The sequence below is a fragment of the Armigeres subalbatus genome, chromosome 1 (assembly GCF_024139115.2).
Source record: "Armigeres subalbatus isolate Guangzhou_Male chromosome 1, GZ_Asu_2, whole genome shotgun sequence".
Taxonomy (NCBI): Eukaryota; Metazoa; Arthropoda; class Insecta; order Diptera; family Culicidae; genus Armigeres; species Armigeres subalbatus.
Window position 1 is genome coordinate 298542368 of NC_085139.1, and position 25887 is coordinate 298568254.

The window sequence follows — 25887 nt, forward strand, 5'->3', positions numbered from 1 at the left end:
TGTACCGTACAGAATCTGTACCAAAATTTGTCAAAAAATCTGTACCTTTCCAGATAAATCTGTACATGTGGCAACACTGCATAACACATTGAACGACATCTGTTATTTTCACTGAGTTGGTCAAATCACGAAACAGATGGCGGTAGGGAGCAAACGTCAAACTCGAGCAAATCCTATGTGCGTGCCACGAGTGATCGATTGGCCAACGAATGTTTGTTTAAATTGACCAGTAAATCAGTGAACAATGCTTTCAAGAGTGTTGTCTGTTTGTTCTGTGCTAATACTTTGTGAAAATACATACACATGTATAATACATACACTAACATTGTTGGTCCCTGTAATTGCCGGTCTAGCCAACCGGGAGCAGTTCCGAGACTACCCGAATAAACTGTCTCAGGGTCGGTACACTCTCGGAAGTTTACCGCTGGACAGGAAATATTCGTACTCGAAATTAAGGATAACCTATTATACAATTTTATTGGCCACACTCCTTCTAACCTTCCTCTCATATCCATATCCCCTAGCTAACCTCACAGAGTGGGGCCCCTTTTCTTCACTCCACAACCACTTCCTCTCCTTCTCCATGTTTCTGCTCTCTCTCTCTCTCTGTCTGTTACAGATGGCTTCGACCACGTCTGGTCACGTTCCGCATCGTGGGTGGCACCATAATGGTGTCGGAATCTACCCGGCGAAGGGGCTCTAGGACAGCACAAGGACCCCCCGGGAACCCCGTATCGCAAATACAGCGATCGAAATAGCGACACCACGGTGGAACATCGGAATTCTGATTTTCCTCCTTATGCTCACAATCGGGTAAATTAAAACTGCTTGAATTTAAACTTCTACGTAGCGCTTTGGACATCTAGTCTTGTTTACGACTGCCGCGTAAGTGAACAACTTGTCCCAAGGTTCAGGACTTTTCACAGTCTTCCTCTTTTATTCGTGCCACCCATTTGTGCAACCCATCATGGCCGCTCCCAACTCCGTATCCTGCGTCTCCTGGTGGTGGCTTGAAGAAGCTTGGAGGGTGTTTGGTAGCAGTTAAGGTGGTTGCTCCTAATAGCTATCTACTTGTATGCCAAGTGTACTCTGCTGAAAACTCACAAAAAAACTTCCTGTTATATTAACGAATATTAAAATACAAAATCTCTTAAATACACACAATTAATAAAACCGAACACTTACATCCCATTCCTACTATAAAAAGTTGATATCACCAATTGTTCGTGAAGGAAAAAAACGGTCCTCCTCTAGCAACTCCAAGAATTCCTTGGGGACCAATTCTGTTAATCCAATGATATTATTGAACAAAAGATACTCAGAGCAATTACCGTTTAGATTCAAATTATTTGTCACTACTCTTCACAATTAAAGGTCAAGATTAGTTGGGCTTAGAAACAACTCCTATTTTTCAAATCTATTTTTATAAATTTCGGGCGATAAAAATTGTGTGAAGTAACGCACAGTTGGTTCAAAATGGACTGTTTTTTGAAAGCCCATAATGATTGATTGCATTTAGATCATTTAAACTGGTTTTACACTAATTTAAACATGAATATCGATTTATACTTTTCCACTTCCCCCAGTTTACCTTATAATGTATATGGGGGCGTCCAGAATCCACGTGGTTGTATAGGGGGGAGGAGAGTGATTTGGAATATGACCATGATAAGCCACATGGGGGGATGAGCTTTAGCTCCCGAACCACGCGGTTTTTTAATTTTATTTTTTACGCGAAAACTTGGTGAATTGTAATTGTAAAATTGTAAGCGGTGTGAAAAGTACACATCAATAAATCAATGAACGCAAAGCGAATCTTTAGATTCTATTTCTATCCAAAAAAGTGAAACGATTACGACCTTATTCATAATTTCCGCAGCTGACAGTGTTTGGCATCACACCGCCGACAGCTCTCTGCTGCAACAATTTCGTAAAAGTTCAGATTTCATAAAAATCCAGGAAAAATATTAAGAAGAAACTTCAAAAGAATTTCTTCAGAAGATTTTCAGGAAAAATACCGTGAAGAAATTTCTCGTAAGAACTTTGTAACCAAGATAAAGTTCAGTGGGGAAAGATGCATTATCGAAGAAGAGCTGTATCCCATCAAGCATCATGTCAATAAGACACGTTTGGTGCAAAATAGTCTAGGGTGGGTGTAGCAATTGTCGCCATACATAAGAAAAACTATTTTTTTTTAAATGAGTAAAAGGCATGTGGGTGGACTTTATATATCAAGCGAAAGGTTTTAATTCCTGCTCCATAGAATAGCTGTGAAAACCACAATAAAATTTGTTATAACCATCAAAATTGATTAATCCATAATAGGAACGCATGCACCGGTTGTGAGTCTATTCTTAATTTTGGTTCCTTATTTGGCAAATCCCATTGTTTTCTTATGGGATTGGCCAAATAGGGACCACTAGTGCGACACTGGTGCAAAGAACATCAAATATTAAGCAAAATCAATTTTTACAATTATGCTTTGCTTGTTTTGAAGGAGATCAAAGGTTTTATCGTGTCATATTTATGAATATGCTTTATCGATATGAACTTGGTTTGCGGTGATTTGATTGGCATATAAAGCCCAAGTGCGACAACTGGTAACTGCTAATTAATGATTCTCAAAATCGAATCGTTCTACCTTCTGTGCATAGGGCCTATTACAATGTTATGCTATGCCCGAAGTTGAAATAGAGCGCACGATGATGTAAAACTCGCGCGAACCGCCCGGGGAACGCAATCGACTTCAAACCTGGATGGAACTGGAATTCCACGAGCTGGCCCAAATCAAGCGATCTGGCGCCGTGCGGCTCCCGAAACGAAGAAAATGCGCAAATCAAAACATAATAAAACACGAGATGCCTTTCTACAGGCAGGCGGCCTGGCGGCCACTATCCACTGGACTGAACTGACCGAGCGAGCTTGTTTATGTTTTTCTCTGCGCGGCGAGTAGGAAATCTACTGCGCAGCGATGATGTGCAAATGAATTGGAATAGTTTTGGCAGCAAAAGGGGGGCAATGAACTCCGCGGGTTTTCGATGAGCTAATTTGGGAATTGGATATGGATTTTGAGCGGTCGATGCCGACCGATGTTTGTCGGAATAAGCCAGTGGTAATAATTAGAGCTGGATTAGCAAAATGGAAGTAGGTCACTTTGTCACCACAGTCAATTGGATTGAATTGCAACACGTCAAACTTAAATAACGTAGAAAAAATAAATCCGCTTTTCATTAGTCGAGTTATAGAATTATTCTATTTCAGCGATTTTCAACCTTTTTCTTGAGTGGTACCCCTTTAGACCTTGGCACAGCTTGAGGTACCCCCTAGTTTCCTAATTTACCGGTAAGCTCAAATGTAAAAGTGAGTAATCGTTTTTCACTTGACATTTATCAAACAATCATTGAATATACAAAAAAAAGGTCTTCTGACAAATTTATGTACATCGACTTATCAATTTTTAACCTTCCTAACCATCTTAATATTAAAGTGAGCTAACTTCAACTTTAATTGAACACAGATGGGTTACGAAAATGAAGTGAAATTTAAGATACTTTCATAGAAACGGTAAAAATAAAAGTGTTTGGTGTTTTCGAAAAATAAAACTTTTCCTGAAACTTTTACCCAAGCAACCAAAAGTACGGATAAGATGGGATGTTTTGGCTCAATCAGCTTGCATTTTAAGTAATTTTTTGTATGGCTGGAGCGCAAAAGTGAACTTTGAAGTTCTGTTTAGGTGAACTAATAAATTGGTTCGGTTAGGAACAAATTTAAGTAAAATGTGAACTTTTGATTGCTTGGGTAGTCTTCTGATGCAAGACCGTGATGAAGGAGGCTGGGTTCGATTCCCGGTTCGGTTCAGAAAGTTTTCTCTACTGGGCAGTTTCATCGTACCAACAATGCAAAAATAACAATAAAGCTCCAAATGAGAGCCTGAGTGAAATTTTGCCATTCTTATCAAAATTCTAGAAATGAAATAGACAGTGTTAGGTGTCAGTATTTGAGAAATTTGAATCTTAGGATTTAAAGCATTGATTGTTAAAAAATGCATATCGGCTGTTCTTGGCATCGTCTGCCCTAAGCAAAAGCCTCCTTCAGTAGCATTAGTTTGTCGCGGAACACATTCCCGCAAGCGATAACAATACTGATGTGAAAAACATGGTACAGGTAGCTATCTTCTCAAGGAGAATTGTAGTTCTTCTTCAAATCACAGAGGAATTGACAGCTTTGGAAAAAACACTGTTATGATATTTCTAAGCAAGGAGGACCATGATCATCTGTATAATGACATTTCCCTGCACATTGCATTATTCACCAAAAAATATCAATATTCTTGAAATATAGAGATCGACAATCAACTTTATCAACGTGAGGGGACCCAACCATCAATTCCAAATTATGTTGACAGACATGGAAGCACAATACGTAGATTTGCTGCATTAGCGGGAAGCTCGTTGGCTTAACCGTGGTACAATGCTTGAAAGATTTTATTCGCTTCGATAGGAAATCGCACACTCTTTACCAGAAAATCAATGGTCGAGCTGAATGATCCTTTATAGGTGAAAAAGGTGAAAAAGCTATTTATTTTAAGCAGATATTACCATCTTGATTACTTGAATATAAAACTGCAAGGTAAGAATCTACACGTCGAATTTTAATTTTCTTACATTGAAACTTTTAAAACAAAATTAATACTTTGGCACAGTTGCTTACTGAAAACTGGAACACTTCCCTCATCTTGTTGAAAATATTCATGCTGAATTACAGTTTACTGGAGTTTTCAAGCCTAATTGCTGATTTTTTGAGAACACAGTAACAAAACTTTCATTTTCTCAACACTGTTATGAACAATTATTATCTGCTGGGACTCCCTTTGAGCTCCGCTACCAGCTGAGGCCTCTCAACACTAACTTCAGGGTCGGCTCGGAACACTGATCGGAAATACAAACACGGTCTATGCTTTTTACCAACTTTTATTGTGTACTTACAATGGTAGTGTGAGTGTGTAGTGTAAGGGTGGCGGCCGGCCGGCTTGGGGATCACTGCTGATGAGGAAGGGGACCATGCGCTGGTGTACGTTACCATGTGGCGATCGGCTGATGAAGACGACGATAGAACGTTGGTGGCAGCGGTGGGGTCACCGATTATGGGGGGACCATGCGCTGGTGTACGTTTCCACGCGGATGATCGGCTGATGTAACGACGATAAAACCTCGCCTCTCTTGAGTTCCCCAGCGGTTCTTGGACGGAGGAATCGAGGCTGCGGACGAAAGCTGGTCCTCATTGGCTCTCTCTCTCGGAGCACAAATTCAGTTTGCTGAGCCGATGTGGATAGGAAGGGGATGCGTCGCTATTACGGACTTCTCCGACGGTTTGTCCACACCTATGCAAACGATTCGTAGGTGTTCAGCTCTTCTGGTCGAATCTTCCGAAACCCTCGGATGCTCGGGGATGACCACGAGGGCTTAGGTAATAAATACCTATGGGTCCTAATTAGGGGAATTGAGAGGATAATAAAGAGGATAATGTTCGAGCTAACCGGTCCACTCACATATTCTTATACCTGATTCTTGCTTGGTCTCTATGCACGCAGACTTTCACCACTAGCCTATTTGGAGCACTATAACACGGCTTCACTCACATTATTGTTTTAAGTTAATAAACTTTCAAGGATGCAACTACAGGGGATGGACAAAATAATTAGGATAGGCAAATTTTGGGTAAAATTAGATGTGTTGTAACTATCTTAGTTATTATCCGATTTTGACAATTCAGGCATGCCTGAACTAAACAATTAATATAGTTTGACGGTATGTCCATGGAACCCACTATGACCACTGGATTCCGGAGATGTTCCGGGTTTTTCGGAGGGAGGTTCAAAACCGTAACTTTGAGGTGGATATTAGGAGAAGTTGTAGGAAAAAATGAACAATACTAGTAACCACAAATGAAGTAGGGCTCTTGCTGATTGGAACCATATATTGAGATTTGGAATCGGACCAGAATCAAGTGAGATATGGCCATTTCTTTAAAATCGGATAAGATCACAACTTATCAACAGGGTCAGGCCACACCTTACATTGAATCTAGCGCTTTGATAGATCGACCACTATGATTTTATTCTAGAAGGGCTCTAATGTGTCCAGAATGAAAACCAATTGAATAAACGGATCCTGAAGTCGCTGGGATGTCCCCGGGGAACCTGTGAATGGGGACATTTAAGCTTTAGCACCAAAACCAGTCATTCGACGGCTCTTTTTTCATGGTTTTCGATCAGGAAGCGAAGTATGAATATGAAATGGTCCATTGGCGGCTTTGACCGCTTCCAGGATCAACGGATTGGCCCCGGGGAACCTGTGGAAGGGGACATTTTAGTTTTACCACCAAAACCAGTCGTTCGACGGCTCTTTTTTCGTGGTTTTCGATCAGGAAGCGAAGTATGAATATAAAATGGTCCATTGTCGGCTCTGACCGCTTCCAGGACCTACGGATTGGCCCCGGGGAACCTGTGGAAGGGGACATTTTAGTTTTACCACCAAAACCGGTCGTTCGACGGCTCTTTTTTCATGGTTTTCGATCAGGAAGCGAAGTATGAATATAGAATGGTTCATTGTCGGCTCTGACCGCTTTCAGGATCTACGCATTGGCCCCGGGGAACCTGTGGAAGGGGACATTTTAGTTTTACTACCAAAATCAGTCATTCGACGGCTCTTTTTTCATGGTTTTCGATCAGGAAGCGAAGTTTGAATATAAAATGGTCAATTTACGGTTCTGACCGCTTCCAGGACCTACGGATTGGCCCCGGAGAACCTGTGGAAGGGAACATATAAGTTTTAGCACTAAAATCAGTTATTCGACGGCTCTTATTATAAGTTTTCGATCAGGAAACAAAGTATAAATATAAAAGGACCATTGACAGCTTTGACCGCTTCCAGAACCTACTGGTTGCCCACGAGGAACCTGTGGGAGGGGACATTTTAGTTTTTACACCAAAATCAATCATTCGACAGCTCTTCTTTTATATAAGTAAAGTATTAATATAAAATTGACCATTGATGACTCTGATCGCTCTCAGGACCTACAGATTCCCCTCGGAAAACCATTAGAAAGGAACATTTAAGTTGCAGCACCAAAACCAATATCTTGACGGCTTTTTTTTCTTGATTTTTGATCAGAAAGCGAAGTATGAGTATAAATTGGACCATTAATGGATGTGACCGCTTCCAGGACTTACGGATTGCCTCCGGGGAACTGTGGAAGGGGACATTTTAGTTTTAGCACAAAAACCAATCATTGGACGGCTCTTTTTTCATGGATTTTAATCAAAATGTGAAGTATGAACAAGAAATGGACCATTGACGGCTCTGACCGTTTTCTGGACGTACGGATAGCTCACGGGGAACCTGCCTACTTCGTACTTCGCTTCCTGATCCAAAGCCATGAAAACAGAGCCGTTGTATGACTAGTTTTGGTGCTAAAACTAAAATGTCCCCTTCCACAGGTTTCCTGGGCCAATCTGTAGGTCCAGAAAGCGGTCAGAGCCGTCAATGGTCCTTTTTATATTCATTTCTCGATTCCTAATCGAAACCACTAGGAAAGAGACGTTGAATGACTGGTTATGATGCTTAAAATAAAATGTCCCCTTACACAGATTCTCCAGGAGCAATCCGTGGGTCTTGGAAGCGGTCAGAGCCGTCAATGGACCATTTTATATTCATACTTCGCTTCCTGATCAAAAATCGAATGACTGGTTTTAGTGCTAAAACTAAAATGTCCTCATTCACAGAATCCTCAAAGGCAATCAGTAGGTCCTGGAAGCGGTCAAAGCCGTCAATGGTCATTTTTAATTCATATTTCGCTTCCTGGTCGAAATCCATAAAAAAAGAGCCTTCGAATGACTGGGTTTGATGCTAAAACTAAAATGTCCCCTTCAACAGGTTCCCCGGGGTCCAATCCGTAGGTCCTGGAAGAGGTCAGAGCCGACAATGGACCATTTTATATTCATACTATGCTTTCTGATCGAAAACCATGAAAAAAGAGCCGTCGAATGACTGGTTTTGGTGCTAAAAATTAAATGTCCTCTTCCACAGGTTCCTCGGAGGCAACCAGTAAGTCCTGGAAGCAATCAGAGCCGTCAATGGACCACTTTATATTCATACTTCGCTTCCTGATCGAAAACCATGAAAAAAGAGCCGTCGAATGACTGGTTTTGGTGGTAAAACTAAAATGTCCCCTTCCACAGGTTCCCCGGGGCCAATCCGTAGGTCCTGGAAGCGGTCATTGAACCGTAAATTGACCATTTCATATTCATACTTCGCTTCCTGATCGAAAACCACGAAAAAAGAGCCGTCGAACGACTGGTTTTGGTGGTAAAACTAAAATGTCCCCTTCCACAGGTTCCCCGGGGCCAATCCGTTGATCCTGGAAGCGGTCAAAGCCGCCAATGGACCATTTCATATTCATACTTCGATTCCTGATCGAAAACCATGAAAAAAGAGCCGTCGAATGACTGGTTTTGGTGGTAAAACTAAAATGTCCCCTTCCACAGGTATTAATAGTATTTAATAGTTATAGTTTAATTAGCAAACAATTAAAAATGACATATTTCAAAAGATAACTCATTCTCTTTATGACGAACAGTAGTATGCTGTTCGTCTCTGGCTCTTTTTTGTTGCTTCTCTCGCTCTGCTTCAACTTCTTCCCTAGGGTGGGAAGACCACCCCCCCCAAAATAAATCGTTCGCGATTTATTTTTGTCTTAACATTATCCAATTTATTCCTACTCAGGTTTGAGAAGCTTTCTTTGTCAAGCAGACTCGACTTTCCCAAAAGAATCCATCTAGTTCTTCAATAACCAAATTTTATAATTGCAGTTTAAATTGAAACTTATTGAACGATTTTAGACCCGAATCGATTACTTGATCTTATCATCTCCCAATCATCTGAGTACACTTCCAGTACTCAGAGGAAGAAATTTGATCTCTTTTGCTTTGTGAGATACAACAAATGAAGCTGGCATTCAAACGTACATCGTCGTTGCTGGAAGATTGACGTGATTCCTGTTTTGGCTACCTACTTTTATTCGTAAAACTTATTGGGATTTTTGCGGCAATTGATATAGTGAATTTTGATTATTTCGGAGCTAAGGCATGAGGACTTTGTGTTTCTTCGAGACGTAACGCAGAATGAACCGGTTCGAGAAAGTTCTGCTGTGCATCTAATTGAAAGTGGGCATTTATCAGTTTTACTCATTTGTCTGTGTTTTTACAACGACGCGAATTACTCTCTACAAAACGAACAAAAACCTCTTATTGTACTATTTTTGTGAAAGTGGCGGTACTATTGAAAACTACTACATGATCGTCGCACCAACTAGATGAGCTGTTCGTGCTTCATTTGCTCACATTACTGAATGCTGTGACATTGACTCTGACCTCGACTGAATGTTGGACTAATTCTAAGACTACCTAATTGATCCTATTGAATATAAATTTGATTAAGTGAATTGACATCTATTTTAGTGTATTGGAGTCCCTGGCTTTAAGTCAGCTGCTGAAAAGACTCCTAAATTTTTCCCAGACTCATCTTCGATCTCATATGAGCTTGTACCGCGCCTAGAAACTATCCTACAAGGAATGTAAGCGGGACCCAGCTTAGCATTAAAATTTTCACCAGCTACCGACTGGGTAAAACTTCTTCGGTAGACCTTTTGACCTACTGCATAGATTGGTGCCGGCGTATGGTACCGCAATTTGTAGTTATGTGCACTCTTGTCATGAGCTTTCTTCAAATTGTTCATAACCGAATCGTAAACTTTCTTGTTTACGTTCAGCCGATTTTCGTGTCTGTCGCTCTCGGTAATGTCTCTAGTGGTGGCATCCAGCCTGTGCTCATTGCCTCTGGCAACAATTTCGTGACCAAATAATATACGATAAGGCGAGAACCCTGTTGATGAATGTATAGTATTATTGAGAGTGTGTTCTACTTCTGATATTTTCGTATCCCATGTTTTCTGATCCCACTTTACATAAGTGCGGATACATGAATTGATTGTCCTATTTAATCGTTCTACAGGGTTGGCCTGGCTATGATGACGAGCATTAGCCCAGTGCACAACCCCATAGCGATCAAGAAATACCTTAAAGTCCTTGCTAATAAAGCAACTAGCATTATCGCTAATTATATTTTCTGGTACCGAGTATCTACGAAACCAATTCTCTTCAATCAGTTTTGTCACAATACCAGTACTGATCTTTTTCACGGGGAAAAGCAAAACCCACTTCGAAAACAAATCCATTAGCACTAGTAGGTGGCTATTGCCGGATTTGCTGCGGGGAAGGGATTGGATAAAGTCGATAGCGAGGATTTGAAAAGGCTTCGTGCAAATTCTCTGCCTCCCCATCTCTGGATGTTGCGATACATACGACGGCTTGCACTCTTTACATGTATTGCATCTTTCGACATACTTTCGTATCGTAGATGCCATTCGAGGCCAAAAGTATCGTTGCCGTCTTCTGACAGACGGGAATACCAATCATCTGTTGCATCAATTATTTCAACAGCGCGTGATAACGCATCGGGGATAATATTATCCCGTCCGCGACGATGCCGAATCTCCATATCATAGCCCTGGAGCTCTATGCTCCAACGGCTCAATCTAGAGGAAGTTCTCCATTTGCCTTTCATGATATGTGTCAAGGCCGAGGCATCAGTCACGACCGTGAAGTGAGTTCCCTCAATATACGGTCGAAACTTTTCTATTGCGGTTAGGACCGCTAGGCCCTCTTTTTCCGATGCGGCATATGATTGCTGAGTAGGAGAGAGCTTTTGGGAAAAATACGCAATGATCTTTTCCCCATCGGCATGTTCTTGTGTTAGTATCGCTGCAATTGCGCAATCGCTTGCGTCCGATTGGATCACAAATAGCAAGTCAAAATTGGGATTGCACAAGACTGGAGCTGTAATTAGACATTCTTTTATTTTTAAAAAGCTTTTTTCAGCCATTTCGTTCCATCGAATAGTTTTCGGCTTGTTTCGAAGTAGATTGGTTAACGGGACTGTGTACTCACTAAAAAGTGGTATGAAACGCCTATAGTAATTGGCCATACCCAAAAACCTACGTAGTGATCGAATGGAATTTGGTCTTTCGTAATTGATGATTGCCTCTATCCTTTCGGGGTTCGGTCGGAGCCCTCCCGATGAGAGGATGTATCCTAAGTATGGAAGTTCTTTTAAACAGAACTTCGATTTTCCATATTGACTGAAAGATTCGCTTTACTCAAGCGTTTGGCCACCTCCCGTAAGCTTTCAATATGTGCCTCGAATGTTTCGCTAGCAACGACAATGTCGTCTAGGTAGACAAAAACCCCTGGCTCTAATTCCCCATAGCCGAGAACATCGTCCATCAGCCGTGACAAAGTAGCAGGGCTATTAGCAAGTCCAAAAGGTAAGCGGGTAAATTGGAATAGTCCCCTTCCCAACACCGAGAATGCAGTATACTTTCGCGAGTTTGGATCTAGTGGTATTTGCAGGAAAGCCTTAGTTAGATCAATCGTGGACAAATATTTACATGATCCCAACCTGCTAAGTATTCTGTCTTGGTGTGGGAGGGGATATGCGTCTCGTTTTGTCCGTTCGTTCAAACGCCTAGCATCCAAACATAGTCGGACGTCCCCTGTTGGTTTGAGCACCGGCACGGTACTCAGAGCCCAATCGCTTTTAGCTTTCTCTATGACTCCCTGAGAAATCATATTATCAATCTCTTTATTGATTTTAGTTTGCATTTCTGGCGATGTGGGGTACGGGTTAATACGAATCGGAGGTGCTTGCAAAAACTCCTCTTTTAATTCTATTTTGTGCGATATCAACGAGGTGATATCAAGCATTTCCCCCTCTACCGATTCCTTGAACAATCCCTTCACTTCTCCCAGTCTTTGCATCTGTATCTCACTCAATTCGTCTTGTTCTTCTCGCTCCTCTCGGCACTCACTTTCGGTCGTGTCAAGCGTGAAAATCTCTGACGATTGGAGCACATTCAGCTGGAATCTGAACGCTTTCCAAAAATCTTCGTAGCCTAGAATCAGCCTACGATTTAATTTGGGAGCAATTAAAGTGGGGATTATATGACACTCTTGGTTGAACGATATTGGTAGGTTGACGTATCCTTCAATATCAATTGCGGTACCTGAAGCGGTCTTGATAGATACCTCTGAAGGATACATTTTTAAACCGAGCTCTCTAACTAATTTTTTTGAACCAATGCCCAATACAGTTCGTTGTGCTCCGGTATCTAGGAGACCCAGAATCTCTTTCCCGAGTACATTTACTTTGATAAACGGTCTTTTATCTCCTTCGACTCTAACGAAAATCTCTTCAACATTTCTGTCATTTTCGCATTGATCGGCAGCAACTTGCTCAAACCCGCTTTGCCGCAAATGTGTGTGGGTATCGTCGAGATTAGGAGGGTTTAATTGGGTGGCTTCGGCTTCCTCCTCTAAGCCGAGCTCTGCTCGTTTTTTGGGCAGCATGGACAAGTTTTGGTGAGAACATCGGGAAAGCCACATATACGACAAAATTTTCGTCGTTCCTGTGAACATTCTCCATAGTGGTGGCCTTGTTTTCAACAGTTATAGCAAATGCCTATAGCTGGACGTTTATATTGTTCGACTGAGTCTGGCAAGTGGCTTTTAGAAGACCCTTCTTTCGGATCCCATTCAACCTCTTGTTTGCTGGGTCCTTTGACCACCACTTTGTGTTCTGTATTGGGTTTAAATGCATTTTGTTCGCTTTTGTCTTTGCCTGGTTTAGGCTGAGATTGGGTGCTTTTGGTGAATTGCTTCGAACCGGTGATTTCATTCACCTGATTAGTTCGAGATCGTGGGAAATTGTCGACTGGTCTTTGGAAACTAGCCCAATTATTGTCGTCGACAATTCTACCGAAACGTTTAAGTTTTGATAGAGATTTAATGTGAGCACCTGTCATAGCATTCTTATAGTCGAAACGCATGTTTCGCCACAATATCTCGAATTTGCGTCTTTCATGAATAGGGCGCGTCATCGATTGGAAAATCTTGAGAATATCGTGGAAGTAATCCACGAATTTCTCTCCTCTAGCCTGTTTTCGATTTGTGGCTTGAATCTCCAATTGAAAATCTAGATCTGGAGGGAGAAACTCTCGCTTCAGGTCCGATTTCAATTGGGCCCACGTTATGAAGTCTCTATTTTCCAGTCCTTCTATTAACCAATCTTTTGCTCTTCCTGAAAATAAATGAATGGCTCCTCTGAACAGTTCCCGATCCGAGATTTCTTCGGCTTTACTTCTCATTTTAACTTCTTTTAAAAATTCTCCTAACCTACGGCCATTATCCTTCCCATCGTACTTTAATCTCCAATCTGAGATTGGAACCCTTTTCAAAGGCTTTTTCGACCCTTTTCTATGCTTCTTTTTTCTACTGTCGTGCGAGCTTGAGCTTTCTGTCGAACTAGAGCTTTCCGAAACTGACGCTGATGTATTCTGCGCGGACGAGTCGTCTACCGAATCAGTAGAGAAACTGATTCTTCTTCCTTTTTTCTTATGAGAACTTGCGGACGGATTAACTCTCTTAGTGCTAGCATGTTTTTTTGGTTTGCTCTTCAGAGGTTTGCTTAGCTTCCCTTCTTTAATACTTTCAAGTGAGCTTTCTGTACTACTTTCGATGTTAGAAAGTTTTGAATCAGAGTGTTGTTGAGCTTCATTTTCTTCCGGGTTTGAAAAATTGATAAAATTTTGCAAGTCCTGTTCGTCAGAATTTCTCACGTCTTCTTCTTGTTTTGGAAACTCCAGCTTAACCATTGCAGGTTCTGTTTTAATTTTTTCATTCAACGTTAGCAGAAGTTTTTCAAGTCGACGTTTTCTTTCGACATTCTGAGCTGTTTCTTCGATTCTTAATTTCTCTTGTTCAATTTCTTTTTCTCTGCGGCTTTTTTCTTGTTCCGTGGTTTGGATAACAAAACTTCTGAAGTGCTGAATCAAATCAGCAGCTCCTTTGCTGTCGCCTTTCTCATATTCTGATAATCTTTTCAATATAGCTTCCGATTTCTTCATAGATTTTTCTAATTCTGACTCTTTCTTTAATACGCTTTCATTTACTCCTCCACTTGCTTCGATTTCCCCTCTTTTCGGGTCAAGTTCCATAGCGCTCGTGGATTCATTCAAAACATCAATTTCATTCCTAATTTCTTCCAAAGCCATAGTCACGTCCTTTTCTAATTTCTCTGACTCTTCGCATAACTCTTCTCCTCTACCATTCGGTTTAGGGAAGTAATTCTCAAGTAAGTATGCAGAGCACTGACTTAATTCCAAAATTTCATTTCGGTATTTCTTAGATTGAGAAGCTCTTGATAGCAGAAAGGATCTCACTCTATAATGTACCAAGCGAGTTTTGAGTTTCTCGCGTTGACGCGTGTCGGTTTTTGGGTTCTCCAACAAACCACCTATTACTTTCAATTTTGATTTAATAATAGAAATTTCTTCTACTATATTCCTCCACGTAGGAGAGTGGGACACTGCCACATTACCCATGTCCCTCTCAACTTTCATCCTATCTTTCAGTTTACGTCTCTTTATGCTCTCGTGCTCATCTAACCCGAAAAATATATTACGGATTAGCAGCTCATGCTCTACTTCGTCTATCGAGAGATGCGAAACATCCATGTGTTTATACACCCAGGTTTTTTTTTACACGGTTTGGTTTTAGTCGTTCAAGACCTTCAACGTCAATGAAACAATGCGTTAACCCCACTAAAAAATTCACAAAAAATTAAAGAAAATTCAGGTGGTATTTAAAAAGCTGTGAAAGTTCGGGTTAACCGAGAAACTAAAGAATTCCAACCGTGTAAAAAAAACCTGGGTGTACATCGGTTGCAAATCCATTGTTGCCAGTAACTATCGTCGAACACTACCGATGAAAATTTGAAAAAGCTTCTAATACTGAGAATCTAATGCTGAGTAGAATCAAGACCCATTAATCGAAAAAAATACTAATACAAATTCGCGATTTTCGAAACAAAATTCCGTAATTTGGTAATTGATTATTCTAGGTGTATACTTTTGCGAGTGTTCGCGCACTAGTAAGTAGAAACGAATTGAATATTAGAGCCTAAAAAGAATTCCCCGGTGAGTGATCACCCGCTTTCAGCACTCCACTTTCAGAAAAAACAGTCTTCGCAGATTGAGTTATCCTAGCTTGGACCCTACTTCACTCCAGATCACTCGTATTGTATTCCAGATCAGTTTAATCAGTTAGTTGGGCGCCATATTTCAAAAGATAACTCATTCTCTTTATGACGAACAGTAGTATGCTGTTCGTCTCTGGCTCTTTTTTGTTGCTTCTCTCGCTCTGCTTCAACTTCTTCCCTAGGGTGGAGATACCTAAACGGTAACACATTGTACCTGAAATATTTGAAATGTAGATTATTAACCTCCAATGTAAAACCAGCTTAAATCTAATCTACAAAAAGAAACATTTCTCCTAAGATTTTCTCTCTTCAGAAGCACTGTGAACAGATCTTTTGAAGAATAAAAGCAGTAAAAAACTTGGAATCCTGCAAATCAATATGCGTCGAGTATTGGAGTAGCGAACAATTCCATGTTTCCCATTCTATTTTCATCCGAAAGACCTACTGCGTAAGAAAAAAAAACAATATTAAAGAAAAAATATTAACTTTGTACACCTTAAAATTAGAGAAATGAAGAAAAGAAAACATTCGTTATTTTGAAAGTACTAAAAAATATATGTATCAAATATTTTCTGGTACGCTAGCAAGTAATAATTCTGGCTCGTGGCTTGAAAAGGTGAGGCAGGCCTGTACGTAATAAGTTTACAGCCTCAATGAACTCTGGGGCTACTATGGACTTTTTGAAAACTGCCAAATGTCTCGATGTTTCAATTCTAAGGAAAACTCCTCGCTAATAGTATGTCAAAATGGACGCCGAGTTTGTCACAAAAAACTTCGTCGGTAGTTCCCTTTCCTTTTGCTAATAATAACATTATGCATGTTATAGAACCTGTCCCAAACTTCATAGAACTAGCTCTAGCTAATTACGAAATATAAATTATGATTTCTTTTTCGTGTTTGAAAATCAATTTTCACTTCCTTGACCCGATAATAAGTGTAAGCTAACCGGTTATCGTTCCCAATAAAAATTACAATTACAATTACAATTATAACGATTGATGAACTTTTTCCAATGGGGGTAATATATTTTAAACTTGAACTTTGAACAGCGATTGTAACATCTCACCAAATCCCTAACCTCATAATAACTGTGCACTTTATTCAGGACAACAAATGGGCTCAACAGAAAAAAAAGTTCTTTCTGATAGTAACGTCATATGAACGAAATAAACTGAATAAGACGATATTTTTTTATTTGTCTTTATTAACGAGACTTTCGATCCTTGGCCGTCTCATCTAGTGTGAATAAGAAGAATTAAAGTCGTTCAAAATTTCAAGATCTATCCTATGTTTTTGTAATTAAATAATACAACATCCGCCATTACGCATTTTTGTCTCAGGTACCCCCAGAGACCAGTAAAGGTACCCCCGGGGGTACATGTACCCCAGGTTGAGAACCGCTGTTCTATTTGATCCCATCAATTGAGTCTTGCCAATAAATTATGTTGCTGCAGAGAACAATCAGATTTAATGTTATCATGCCAAATTGCATAGCTCAACAAGTCGTGAAGCGACAGACGAACTTACCATTGGAAAATGTTGATGTAAAGTTCATCAAACTATTTCAATTAATTTTGCGATGAAGAGAATACACTATTTGAAAACTTAACCAAGCTAATCCAGCGAAATGTTGTCATGAAACTACTGTTTTGATATTGTTTTTTTTATAGCACCCAAATGAGTGTTATATTGGATTTTTCATTCGAGTTTCATAATAGTATTTAATGTTTAAAGCACCCATTTTGTTGGTATGGAAATGTAGGCCGTTTTATCACTCAAAAGCGAACTGTAAACCAGAAAATATGATCAGGAATTACGAGAAAGATTATTTCGATTTCCCATAATTTTTTTTATTCATATATTTAACAAACAATCTGCTTCACCAGATTTTGCAATTTTGACTACAATTCCAAATATATTTTCATTAATTAATTTGAATCCTATTTCTTGAAACCACTTTTAGCTTTTTGTTATCGGTTAGTATGAACACAAATTATCTGCGAAAAACGAATTGTTCAAAATCGTTTTCTCGCGATACGAAAGCCATGTAATTTTATTTTTTACGTTTCTATATGCCCTAATTTGACCTAATTGAAGAAAAATTACTCCTCCAAAACCAACAATAATCTCTTCGGTCTCTAATCTACCATCGGTGAGCTAAGCGGCCATGATTGCGCAATCTTGAGCCATTTGCCGAAATTATCCCTCAGTTAGCATCGCCTCATACTCAACAAATCAGCGAACGTAGTACTGTAGGTTGGAACGCTATCATACGGTTAGGATCCAGCGAGCACCAGCACTTTTTTTTTTCGCGCATCCAATTTCATGAAACCACCTGGATCGGGGCTCGCATCCAGCCAACCCATGCCGATGAAGCCAAGTACATAGATCCACCTCGCTCTCATAGGTTTCATACTTCGGTTCCTTCTTTGGCTCATTTTTTCCGCATTTTAAATTCGCGGCTTCCTCCGCATGCGGTGGTTACGCTTTTCAGCCCGGTATTCTTCCCCGGTCGAGGGGGTTGTTCGCCTACTTGGATGAATTGGGGTTTTCCTCACCCGACTTTCCACCCCGCCCAACGCGGAACGATCGCACCACATTTTGGCAACTGGGGGAGGGTTCAACAAACTCATAATCACGAATATTTTGTTCCGCTCTTGTGTTTGTTTTTAATGCGTTCATGTTCTTTACTTCTTATGGCTCGCGGTTTCCGCGGTACTGCCTCCCATCCCCCACGCCGAGATATCTAGAATAATGAACGCGATAAATGATGCTCCACCTGAACTAAACGCGGCGCGGTGCAACGAGCAGCGACTGTACGACGAACGAACACACTTTGCCAAACTTCCGGGAATGGGAGGGTTTTGACGACGATTGTCACGAGAGTGTGGATATGACGAGGCTGACTTTTTGTTGTGGTGTGTTGCGGGTCGGAGTGTTTTATATCGCGAGCTGAATTAATTCGATGAATAAAACCAGAAATGAGCGCAGAAGAATGGCACTCTGAATGATGTGCGACGCTTTTGTTATTTTGGACGTTTTTTTTTTTGGTAAAAGCAACGGGAAATTGCAATATTGTTGCCTTTGTTTCCATGCAGAAATTAAATGCTCAACAATGTGATGTCGTAATGGTAGCTGATGTTTGTTGAATATACAGAAATTGCAACGAAGAAGTTATTTTTTCTCGGAAACGATCTGCCGCTTCATGCATATCTGCTCCATATTTTTGGTCGAAGGTAAGTGTTACATTCTAGGTATATTACTGCGGTACATAAAAAGGCATATATTACGACACACTAACGGAAACAGAAATTACGGATTTCAATAGATTTTTTAAGAACGTCGATAGAAATTTTAAGTTATTCAAAGAAAATCCTTTGAATTATAAAGAAAATCCTATTTGTAATTTCAAGAATTTCATTCCAAATCGGAAAATTTCTTCCGATTTTTTTTTCCAAATTTCAAAAAAGCTTGCCAAAATTTTGAGAAAATTCTCCGGATTTCGAAAATAAATTTTCAGAATTTCATTCGAAATTCGAATTTTCTTTCTAAATGTGGGGAGTTTCTTTTGAACTTCGGAGAATTATATTCAAAATTCGGAATAGTGCTTTCTAATTTTGTGAAATTTCTTTCGATATTCGGAGAATTGTTTTCGAAGGTTAAATTTTTTTCGCAATTCAAAGAATTTCTTTCGATGTTCGTAGAATTTCATTCAAAATTCGGATTTCCGAAACTGGGTGGATTCCTTTAGAAATTCTGAGAATTTCTGAGAAATTCTCGAAATTCGAAGAACTTCTTTTGAAATTCGAATACTTTATAAAATCAAAATCAGTATCTTTTTTTCGGACTCTGAGAATTTCTTCTGAAATTTGGAGAATTTATTCCGAAATTAGGAGATTTTTTTCCTTTTCAAAAAATGGGGACTTTATTTCACATTTAGGAGATTTATTTTTAAACTTGGTTGAATTTATTTCCAAGCTCGTAGATTTTGTTTCTAAATTAGGTTATTTTTTTTTTCAAATAAATTCGGTCATTTTTTTTCGAAGTTCGGAAATTCTTTTTATCTTAATGTGGGGAATTTCTTTCGAATTTTGGAAATCTATTTTCGAAGTTTCTTTTGAATTTCTTTCTTTCTTTTAATCTTTATTTAAGTGATTTTTCTTAAATGGCTATAGAGTTCATCACTGACGATTTCTTTCGAAGAATTGTTGTTGAAAATACGGAACTTTGTTCCGAAATACGAAGATTTTTTTTTATTCAAATTTTGTTTTAAATCAGCATATTTATTTCGAATTCTGAGAATTTCTTCGAAATTCTGACATTTTTCTTGCAATTCTGAGCATTTCTTTCGAAATACGGATTTTTTTTTCAAAATTCGGGAAATTTCTTTCGAGGGATTTACTTTCTAAATTCTGACAATTTCTTTCTCTTCGGTGAATATTTTTTATATTATACTTTCTTCCATTTTCGGAGAATATTTTCCAAAATTCGAAGAATTTCAGTCGAAATCCGGAGAATTATGCACAAAATTCGAAAAATTTCTTCGAAACTCTCAAAATTAAAAAAAATAAAATAGAAATATATTGAATTGAATAGAAAAAATTCAACGAATTTCGAAAAAAAAAACCCGAATTTTGAAAGAGATACTCTGAAGTTCGGAAGAAATTCTCCGAACTTTGACAAAAATTTAAAAAAAGTCCAAATTATTCCGAATAAATTGTCCAAATTTCTAAAGGAAATCTCCTAACTACGAAAAAAACTCTCCGAATTTAAAAAACAAACCTCCAAAATTTGAAAGAAGTTCCCCAAATTAAACAAAATACGGATTTTGGAAAAACGTCTACAATCTCCCTACAAAACCCCATCTCCCTCCTCTGTCACGCTTTTTTAGAAACCTAGAATATGTACTGTCCTAAAATCTTATACCTCCTCACCCCTAAAATCTGTGAGGTCATTTTTGAATGATAATTCGAAAGAAATTCTTCGAATTTCGAATGAAATTCTTCGAACATCGAAAGAGGTTTTTTGAATTCCAAAAGAATTTCTTCAACTTTGAAAAAAATCTTCGAATTTCGAAACAAATTTGAATTTCGAAAGAGACCCTCAGAATTCGAAAAAAAGATTCTGATTTCTGATTAGAAAGAAATTATTCGAATTTCGAAAAAAAAGGTCCAAGCTTCGATGACATGTCTACGAAAATTCAAAGAAATTCCTCAAACTTAGGAAAAAAAAAATCTCCAAATATCGAAAAAAATTCTCCGAATTTCGAAGGAAACTCTCAAAGTTCGAAAAAAGATTCTGATTTTTTATTAGTAAGCAATTCTCCGAGTGTGCATCATCCTCTATCCCTCACCCAGCTGGAGGCGTTAATCAAGTAATACTATGAATAATTGGATCAGATCTCATGCGTATCAGTGCCCTTTTTATAACGACAACTAGTACTACAAAAACTATTCACATCTGAAGCAAGAAAGGTTTCTTCAAGAAGTGTAGGAAATGTAATGCTAGTTGTTCATAACAGCTACATCAAAACTTCACAAAGACGCACTTATTCGTACTATCAACTCATGGAGTAGAAGGTCGAGAGGAGCCACCGTTGCTCACTGAGCGTGAACTGGATACCAGAGACTAGAGATGTCGTAAAATCCCGAATAATCGTTTAAGTAACTAATCGATTACTCTCGATACTTGTCGATTATTGAATCGATTAGTCGTTGCACGACAAAGATTGCGTTCCCGAATTCGCGAACCAGCAAAAATACACCGTGATTTAATTCATGAATTCGGGAACACCAGTCACGTTTTCCAGAACGTTCCAGAAAACGTGACTGTATTCCCGAATCCATGACTGTTGTTCACGAAAAAATACACCGTGAACTCATTAGTTCACGAATTCATGAACGCTTTTTTTTGCGTGTGGGTAGTAGTCGATGCGAAATTAATCGATTATCACACAGATGAATCGATTAATTGAAGTTATCGATTATTTTGCAACATCTCCACCTGGGATTCCCACAATAGCGGCAAATGATGCTAAACACGTACAGGGTTTAGTGTTAAATTTTATTTTTTATTATTATTCTTTAAGAACTTAGTTCATCCAGTTTCAAAAGAGTCAACTTCAATTAGTTTGGATGTAAGAGAAGTCTAAATATATCTTCTTATCTTATATATAAAAATGAAATGGTCTGTGTTCGTATCCGCATAACTCGAAAACGGCTGGATGGATTTTTTTCATTTTTTCAGCAGAAACATTCGTTATAGTTTCCGACGGGTTTATATGATATTTTCTAATGCGAAAATTACGAGTAAAGTTGAGCAAATCGTGAAAAACTAAAATTGTGATTCCTATGCGAACTTTGCATGGGCAGTTCGGAATACACATTCTCGCCTACTATGCAGGACAACGTCTGCCGGGTCAACTAGTGTTATATATGGTCGGGGATCAGCCAAACCACACTAAGCGGCTTTTTGGCTGCCTTGTGATATTTTGTTCACAATAGGAAAACGGGAAGTATTTTATGTCAGTTCATGCGTACATTTATTAAAGGATATCCTCAGCTATGGCGTTAAACGATGTCCGATGCTTTTTGTGATTTATTGAATCTGTTTCACGAAAACTTTGGTAAAAAAAATGGATTTTTTTCATTGGCGCTTGGTGTGATTTGGCAGAAGCCCCCCCCCCCCCATGAAGCAATTTCTGACTCACCAAATTAGGGGGAAGGGTCATTTGGCCGAAACCCATTCGGCCGAAAACCATTTGGCCGAAAGCCACTAGGCCGAAAGTTGTTTGGCCGAATGGGTCATTTAGCCAAAAGGGTCGTTTGGCCGACAGGGTCCTTTCGGCCAGATGGGTTTCGGGCTAATGGCTTGTTCGGCCTTGTGGCATTCGGCCAAATGGATTTCGGCCGAATGGGTTTCGGCCAAATGACCCTCCCCCTCCCCCAAAACAGTCATAATTCCAACATTTCTCAACCGATTTTAGAAATCAGCATTGCATTAGAAAGAGGAGAGTGTATCCTCAATTTGCAATAATAAAAATAGAAGCAGCCATATTGAATTTGGCCGCCATCTTGGATTTCTTTTTGAAAACTATTTTTCCGCTAGGTTTGCAACCACCGATTTTGAACATTAATACATCGATGGAAATCTTAGCTTATTATTATTATTGAATACAGAGGATACACTCTTCCTCTTTTCAACGATATGCTGATCTCTATGAACGGTTGAGAAATGTTGGAGTTATGACAGTTTTGGTGAGTCAAAAATTGACAAAAATTGAGGGGTCCATTAAAATAATTTCGTGTATAACTAACGAGGGGTTTATCTTTCTGAAGAATTTATCCTAATATACTCGCCAATGAATATTAATTTTGGCATTTTTAAGAACCTCGTGCAAATACCCGAGCAGCACACATGTTGCACAAAAGTTACTGTAATCTCTATACAACAGAATTTAGTTACATATGAGTTGCTGCAATCAAATTCGTTTGGATTGTGCTGCTAGGGTAGTGGCCCAGTCCCAGCGAAAATAACTCAAGTATACTATTAACCACCGGCGGAGTTAAGCTAGGGCACGATGGGGCACGTGACCCATCAAATCGAATATTTTCCTTGAAAGGTAATTATATACGTCAAAATTATTCGAAAAAACTGATTTTCCTAGAATTTCTTAGATCTGTTTTTGCATAAATCTTTCCCAAGTTCTTTCAGGTTTTTTATTGGAAATTTCTTCAAGAATTCATTTTGAAATTTCTTCAAGATTCTCTTCACCATTAATTCCATTTAACATTCTTTCAGAGATTTCTTCGGAAAATCCTCAAAAAAGGGCCTTGTGGATTCATCCAAAAATGCCATTGGAATTTTCTTTTGCATCTAGTAAAATCATACAAAATTCTCCTGCAGGAATCAATCTGAAAATTTAGTTGGAAGATTTTTTTCCGGAAATTTATTAAAGAATGATATAAAAAACCTTAAAGGAATTTTCCGATGGGTTTCCAACGGAAATGTCAAAAGAGTTTCAAATTAAATTTCTGGAGGAATGTTCGGAGAAATTCCTGAAGGAATTTTCGAACAAAAAAAATCCAAAAAAAATCCCAAGAAAAATTACAAGGGAGTCTCAAATTTTGTTTTCTAGATTTCGGAAAGGTTTTCTGAAGGGATCACTGGAAGATTTTGTTTGATAGTTTCTTGAAATAATTGCTGATGCATTGCTTCGAAAAAAATTGAAGGACCTCACAAATCAATTTTGGCAGAGATTCTTGAAGCATTATCTAAACGAATTCATAAAAGGAACTCTCCTGAAGAAATATCGGAAGCGTTTCCTAAAACAATTTCCGTATCACGCTTAGATTGGTTTACCTATTTATGGGTACTTAAATCACTCATACATATATGGGTAATTGCAATTCTACCAAAATTATTAGTGAAACTTATCCAAATAATCGGTAAAATTTACTGATATTCTGAAAAAATTGGATTTACCTATATTTGGGTAATCGCATTTACCCATATTTGGGTGAAAAAATAAAGATAAACAAATTCGAACTGATGGCCACCGCATCGACATCGCAGTAGTTAGTGTATTTAATTTCCTCATTTTTATCTTTCCGCAGTTAGTCGAAGTTGAGAATAGGTTGATCCGAATGGTCTTCATATAAGGCTGAATAAAAGGTAACTATTTTGTTGTATTTTATTAAGATTGTTGTATTTTTTAAATACTTGTATTTTTACACATCTTTTAGGTTGGAACTTCTCAACTATCTTTTCAAAATCAGCAGATCAGCAGCACCTCCTCGCAGTCGGCGATTGACGAATAATCGCAGACAGCAGGACCGGAAGCTAGTTCCAGAACCATAGGCGGAGAACTTTTGCTGACAGCTGCGAATCTCGGACCACTTAGAACATTCTTGAGAGGTACCAATGGAATCGATAAATTCTACAGCAGCCGTCTCAGTTTTGCCATTAAGATCTATTGGCATACTCGAGCTATTGAGGAGATGGCAGATTCCTATTCTACAAACCTCAACTCCGCAAGGCCGTAGTCTGTTGTTGAAACTTCCAATCAGACGGAAATTGATCACATTTCCGGACAACTCTAAAGGGAAAAAGGAGAAAAATAATTGACTGGAAAAGGGAAAGGAAAAAATAGGCAACTCAAACGGAACGTGGGCGCTGTCATTTCTTTTTGTACCAAGAACTAATTCCTAGCTGCTACAAAAATAACATCCGGATTTCAGATTTTTTAATTGAATGGGTAAGTTGTTTAGTGTTTCATGAAATAATTTAGGATTTAAATTTGATCTTTCAATTTTTCAGATACGGTCAGTCGCAACTATTTAATCGGATCTTTCAGCATATCTGCGTCCGGGAGAGTTGCCTTCCGCCAGCTGTAACCAGTTCGCTGACACGTAGCTGCTGCTGAAGGATTTTCGAGTTCGTCCGGGATTCCAGACTGGAAGAACTTCCGCGCCAGTTTTTGGTGCTTACTCCCCCACTGACACGAAGCTGTTGCCGAGGATGCTGCTGAAGAATGTTCCAGTTCGTTCAGGATTTGCTGCCATCAGCCACTGTTGTTGGTAATGCAACCAGCAACATGAAAGTTGAAGAATAAAATTGATTCAAACTATTTTATGAAAAACGCGATGCATAATAAAATAATTTGCATTTATATAACCAATCAAATATTTTACTTTAATTTATAAGAATAATTTTCATCCAATAATATTTTCAAAACAAGAACAGGAAAATATCACCCATATTTAGGTGAATTTCAACCATAACATAATACCCATAAATAGGTAAACATTACCAATATTCCCATGAACCACTTGTACTCAAATATGGGTAAATGGAACTTCACCCATAAATAGGTATGTGCACTTTTTCGAGATTATAGGTACTGTTCACCCATATTTGAGTGAACTGAACTAAGCGTGTAGGTATCCTTAAAGAAAGGAATCCGAAAAAAAAATCTGTAAAGGAAATCTAAAAGAAATTTCTAGAAGAATTTACGAAGGAATTTATAGAGGGATTTTTGAAAAAAAAAATCGAAAGGTTTTTCCGAAAATCATACTTCAGTACCTTCCGATTCCTTTCTCTTCGGAAATTGATTCAGGAATTTTATTTTATTTTTAAGCTTTATTTTCGTGATTTTTAAGGTTATAAGTTCATCACGTGATATTAAGAATTCTGGCAGTAATTTCTCAAGATATCTCTTTGGAAATTCTAGGAGGAAAATTCCTTCTAAAATTTTCCTTCCATTAGAACTTCCAACAAACAATCTTTCGAAAACTCTTAAAGAAATTCCCCCGGCAATTTCTTCGAAAATCTGAACACTAGTAAAACTAAACCCAATTTTGCAACAGGAGTTAAGACTTGCCAAAAAAAACCATGAATATCGAGATTGCAGTCGACCCTTCATCATACTTCTTCGGATATTCCCAAGAATTGCTTGGAAATTCACTTCAGGAGTACCTTCGGAATTTTTTTCATGAAATCCTGCAGGATTTTATCGAGAAATTCTTTGGAGATGCATCAAGATATTTTTTCAATAATATCTATAGGAAAGTCTTAAAAAATCCTCAAGGAATATTTGCGACTTGAGAACAGTGAACAGTGATTGAGATTTGTAGGATATTAATACCACTTCCCGTTCACACTCACTTCGTAGCAG

General features: G+C 38.8%; 1 long non-coding RNA gene across 1 annotated transcript; it reads left to right on the top strand.

Annotated features, from left to right (window-relative positions):
- The first annotated feature begins 23772 nt into the window (after positions 1 to 23772).
- On the top strand, positions 23773 to 24645 carry LOC134216266 (uncharacterized). The gene is made up of 3 exons (XR_009980583.1): positions 23773 to 23885; positions 23957 to 24468; positions 24531 to 24645. It is a non-coding gene; the product is annotated as an uncharacterized LOC134216266 (long non-coding RNA).
- Positions 24646 to 25887: the final 1242 nt, after the last annotated feature.